The following is a 6,000-nucleotide window of genomic DNA, read 5'->3' as shown; positions in this document are numbered from 1 at the left end:
AAATGTACATTTCAAGCAGATTGTTGTCACTGAGCTTCTTTTGCCAGAAAACCAGAGCTTCACAGATATTCATAGGCAGTTTCAGAATGTTTACAGAGACATGGCAGTGAACAAAAGCATGGCGAGTCATTGAGCAAGGCATCTGTCATCATCGCGATTAAATCACATTTGCCTGTCCCGCCACTTGCGTGCTGGCTGGCCACACACAGCTGTGACTCCAGCAATGTTGGAACGTGTGAACTCTCTCAGTCGAAATCAAACACCACACTGCTCAACTTGATGTGCCCGTTGGCACTGCTGACACACTCATCCACCAGTTGGGGTTCTCAAATTTGTGTGCCCACCGGGGTCCTCAGTGCCTAACAGAAGACCATAATGAACAATGAAGGACCATCCATGTGGAATTGCTTGTGCATTAAAAGGCTGACTGTGGCAATTTTTTGTTGAACATCATCACAGGTTATGAAACACGAGTACATCACTTTGAGCCAGAAGAAAAAAAGCAATCCATGTAGTGGCACTACACCATCTCTCCTCTGAAGAAAAAGTTCAAAGACACACTCTCATCTGGTAAACTCATGATGACAGTCTTCTGGGACTCTGAAGGAGTTATTCTGTTCGACGGCTTCCCGTATGGCGCAATGATAAACTGTGAAGTTAATTGTGCTACCATCAGAAATCTGAAGAAATGACTTCAGCATGTATAACGACACAAAAAAACTTCTCCTTCTCCATGACAAAGCAAGGCCATGTACACATCTGTGTATCCAAGAGAAGCTCACAAACCTTCATTGGACTGTTCTTCTTCATCCACCCTACAGCCCGAATCTTGCACCTTCCGTCTTACATCTGTTTGGTCCAAGGAAGGATGGACTCTATGGGAAGCAGTACATTGATGATGGGAAGATTATTGATGCAGCAAGATGTTGGCTCTGCAGTCAATCTGTAGACTGGTGCAATGTGGGCATACAGGCCCTCTCAGTGTATGGTGACATAAGGCTGTTGCAGTGAACAGAGATTACATTGAAAATTAATTGAAAAACATTGTTTCATAGCTAAAAGAGTGGGGAAACATTTGGTTTATTGGAATCCTGAATAAAACCAAACAGCTTCTAGAAAGAGAGGGTGCAGCACTTATTGAACATTCCTCATAGTAGGAAAGGTCGCTAGCAAAATTTTCATAGTCTAAGAGTTTCAGCCTATGCTGTACATCCTACATGTGCTTGTGGGTTTTGATGTTCTCATCACATATTGTTCTTTTTGTTATGTGTCTTTTCATTTTATATGGTGGAGAGTTTATATTATTGACACACACTGAAATTCCACAGTATGATACTGAGAGAACATTTGAGGATAGCAGTTTCCCTGTCATACAAGTAAACTTGCCCATGTTAGTGAAAATATTATCCAGAGTAAATTTAAGCTGAATGCATGTAATAAGTTCTGAAAACTTTTTCTGGGGGAATTATTGCGTAGAGTTTCAATATTTATGTCACCAAATACAAAGTATTTACCTAGTTGTTCTTCCCAGAGTATTTACTGTCTATCTCTACAAGCATTTGATAGAGATCAGCTAGATAAATATTATACTTGCACTTCCACATGCAGCTTTGCGTGTATCCACAACTATAATACATTGCCTTTCCTGTCCATAGTTTACCACAGACAGTTCAATGACACCTTCAACACTTAAAGAACTTAACAGTACACTACAGGACAGTAATTACTATCAGTATCTCTTTTTGCAAATAACACACCACCACCACCACTAGCCTTGATTTCTGTACTGAAAGCTGAGCAAAGATTAATTGTTAATGGGTGTGTGGTGAGAATTTTTTCTTCGGGATACCAGTACTCAGTGATAACTAACATAACTGGTTTACTAATGCATGCTATGATGTCCAGATCATTGTGCTTTTTACTAAGGCTTCTGAAGTTTTTGTGGATAATCGTAAAACTACATTGTTTATTGTTGGACCGTATCTGTAGGTGTAATTTCCACCTGTGAATTAACTTCCACTTGTGTGTTGAAGATATTTATATTTACATCTAAATTTTTTATGTCACCTTCTTTCCCAGCTGCTGGTACAAAAAATCCTAGTCTTTCAGGTGTTTGTGTTTCTTGGTTCTTTCTCCTCTTCCCAATTTTGCTTGTGCATTCTGTTCTGCTGACAATGCTTTTTCCTATGGCAAGATCAGTGATGTGTATTCCTTTGTAGGTCAAATCTTTCTTTTTTCTTCAGCCTGAGTCTGTGATTGTCCTTCTTTTTCAGGAGAGAATGATGATCCTTCTTCCTTTCTGAGAATACAATGCTGATTCTTGCTCTTCTTCATGGCACAGTGAGTTTCTTCTTCTTCATTTTCATCGTGAGTCATTAATGGTCCTCCTTTCACTGGAGACAGCACTGCTATGTCTTTTTCATTCATTGTTGATAGTGTGGCTGGCCTTGTCTTGCCTTGGGTAGTTAATAATTTCCAGTATCTCTTTGGACATAAATGTTTTGCACAAAACTGTTTTTGTGCAGGCGATGTTTCATGAAATGCTCTCTCACTGAGCTTGTAGCTTGAATAAATGTAACATTTTGAAAATAGGTACATATCTTCTTGAATTTTGTTCATGCTGATAATTTCCTTATTTACGCATGAGGTTTCAGTTAGATAGTGCCTCTGTGGAATGCTTACAACAAGAAAATACGGATGTGGGATTCTTTCTAAAATTTCCCTTAGAGCACTGGTTGCATCACTACTTTTGTTCCTGTAGATGCCATTTCCTCCCTCAGTAATGACATATTCTGAACTCTTTTTTTAATGTATGCCCCACAATCTTTTAGCACTTCATGTAGGGGGGGGGGGGGGGGTGCCAGGCTTGGTAATGCAGTTGCTTTGAATGTTGTTTACATTGTTGCTATAAAAGCTTCTAAACTGTATAGGCTCCCACACAAAAACAGAAGTAGTTTGATAGTTTGATGGTAAATCTTCGTCAGGATATTTGGTGGGTTATGATGACTGTGGGTGTAATGTTTATTTTATTGGAAAAATGTTTGTTTGTGTATGCAGAATTGTCAAATTGAGTTGTTGACAATTAAAGGAACCATTGACTCAACAGACTAAAAGGATTATTGATATTTCAGATATAGATGAAAAAATGTGTTGCAGAAACTGAACGTAAAAACTTTAATTTTGAAGAGGATAATCAATGGGATTTATAAACCAAGGTGTAGTTATAAGCAGCAACCATTTATATGATGCTGACAGAAAGCATGAGAGCAGCTTGGAAGCAATAAATGAAGACAAAGAAAGTCACAATTTATGTGAACATGAAACCAGGGAGATTCTGCCAATTAACCAACAGTGATGCCTTTTTGTGAGACATCAAGGAATTTTAAAGAAGCTGTATAGTCAGAAAATCCTGGTGACTAGAAGAAAGTAGTGGAGGAATAAATGCAACTTTTGAAGAAACTTGAGAATTAGCTTACAAAACTGAAGCAAATGTGACTGAAAATTGATGGGTTTTTGCTACAAAATTAAATGTAAATGATGATGTGGTTCAATGTAAGGCTCAATTGCTGGCAAAATTATACACTAAATGATCTGGAATAGATTTGTAGCTACATTTAGTCCTGTAGCAAATTTTGAGATGCTGAGAATCTTGTCGAGTGTTGCAATTTCACGTGATTAATGGATAAGGCAATTTGATGTAAAGACAGCATTTCTCAATGTTAGTTTTAAAGAGTAAATTTACATGTATCTTCGTATCAACCAGAGGGCTATGATGATCATACAAGATATGTATGTAAGTTGCTGAAGAGTCTGTGTGGTTTAAAACAAGCACAGAAATGTTTGTTTTGGAAATAGGTGGTTTTTATTTACAAAACAGATATCTCAAGATGCTGAATGAATTACTTGTAATCTTATTAGTGAATATAATTTATGGGAGAGCTGTTCAGAAGTGGAAACCTGGTACTATTCTTTTGTGCTTATGATGGATTGGCTCTGGGCTTCATTGGTGCAACGACTAAATTTATTGAACGGTTGGGTAAATATTTTCAGATCATTGTAAAAAATGTTGATTTCTTGCTGGGTTTATGGATCAAGAAGCGTGACAACTGGTGTTTAGATAAATCAGTCAGGATATGTTAAGATAGTTCAAAATGGTTCAAATCGCTCTGAGCACTATGGGACTCAACTTCTGAGGTCATTAGTCCCCTAGAACTTAGAACTAGTTAAACCTAACTAACCTAAGGACATCACATACATCCATGCCCGAGGCAGGATTCGAACCTGCGACCATAGCGGTCTCGCGGTTCCAGACTGCAGCGCCTAGAACCACATGGCCACTTCGGCCGGCGTTAAGATAGTTATACAAATGTATTGCACCAGTATGAGGGACACAAAACCATTATCTTTAACAACTGAACCAGAGTAGATACCAGCTGGCTTTAAATTTGAGAAGAATAAAGACTGTAGTATTGAAACTTACAGTGCTGCTGCTGATCTTGGTGGCAACAAGTGTACATGAGAATCAACAAATTGTGTTCTACTCGAGTTTCACTGAGCTGCATGATGTGGAAAAGTAAATTGCAGCTCTTTCTTCAGAGGAGGCAGAATATACGGCTGCAAGTGAAGCTTTCACATCACTTTGTGTTTGCAAAGTTACACATAATGAAGGAACTTGTTGGTATTGTTTCCGTACCATACATGAAATAAATACTGGAAGTATCAGTTTTTTGTGTTATTACATATATTAATATTTTTTTGAATGTTGTAACGGCATTGTTTGGAAACAGTTGCACTTTGGATGTTTGATGGGTTTTTATCAGTGTCATACTTTCAAAGCTTAAAAAAATTTTTTTCCCTTTGTTTTAAAAGTGTACTATGTTTTACCAACATAGTGGTAAATAATGAGATTAATTGTTAGAACTCCTTGGCAGGAAAAATAATGCTACTTTCCGCGAACTGTTGTTATATCAGTACTGGTTTTCAAAGTACTTTAATAACGCTTTATTTCATATTGTCTTATGAACTATTTCGAAATTGCGCAGATGCGAGGTACGCTAATCCCGCGAAGCACAAAACTTTTTAGTCCTCAGTTCCTGCTTTCATCTCGTTCATCATGTATGTTTGCCTGCGTCTCAGCGCTTCTAATCAAACAAAGTGCTTGCCTTTAGTCTTGCAGCTGGTTCATAATCCTAGTATTTCACTTAACAGTAGATGTTTATCTTGCAGATTATACATTTTGCTCGCTGCGATTAATACGGGATCTGATTTAATGCAACGTAACAGAAGGCAAACACGTCGACTTGATGGAAGAGAGTATAAGCCTTGAAAGGCAACTGACGCAAAATAAACCAAATATTTTAACGATGTTATCATTCGTGTGCCGAGTAAATTATTTACAGTAACATCCATAACTATCGAAAGTTAGTTTCTACACTTAGTGATCAGTGAAATCACACAATTAATCGTCGCTTAGGTTTCGGATGAATAATTGGGCTTACAGTAATTTCACAGAAGTATTTAGCTGTTTAACTTAGATTTGATGTGGGAACCATTAAAAGTCATATAAACTGCGATTGGAAAACTGCCTACTGTGATTAACGAAAGCTGAAATATTATCTTTAACGACGAGAACAATCGATAAAGTATTAAAATTCATTCGAAAAATCCTAAAGATAAAAAGAAAAACAAACAGCATGCACAGAGTGAAGACATAGAATACGACAATATCTTGTGTGGGGGTGTAACTCAGTGGTAGAGTGTCTGCTTCGCATGCAGAAAGTCCTGGGTTCAAATCCCAGCTCCTCCAAAAATTTTATGATTTATTGTAACGTTAATATCTCAGTTACGTTACCTTTATGTACACTCAATTTCAGACCACATGTTTATATACGTATGAAAAGAATACATTCTCAGAAATTTCCTTTTCACTACATCTACGTTTGAATATTGATATCCACTAACTTTATTATCTGAAATTGTTGCAAACGTATCTAAAACAGT

General features: G+C 37.4%; 1 non-coding gene across 1 annotated transcript; it reads left to right on the top strand.

Moving 5' to 3' along the window:
- The first annotated feature begins 5,734 nt into the window (after positions 1 to 5,734).
- Trnaa-cgc (transfer RNA alanine (anticodon CGC)) lies at positions 5,735 to 5,806 on the top strand. The gene has a single exon. It is a non-coding gene; the product is annotated as a tRNA-Ala (tRNA).
- The last annotated feature ends 194 nt before the right edge of the window (positions 5,807 to 6,000 follow it).

Source organism: Schistocerca serialis, chromosome 8, assembly GCF_023864345.2.
Source record: "Schistocerca serialis cubense isolate TAMUIC-IGC-003099 chromosome 8, iqSchSeri2.2, whole genome shotgun sequence".
In the NCBI taxonomy this organism is placed as follows: domain Eukaryota; kingdom Metazoa; phylum Arthropoda; class Insecta; order Orthoptera; family Acrididae; genus Schistocerca; species Schistocerca serialis.
Note: the sequence above shows the minus strand (reverse complement) of the source record. Positions and strands in the feature narration are given on the sequence as shown.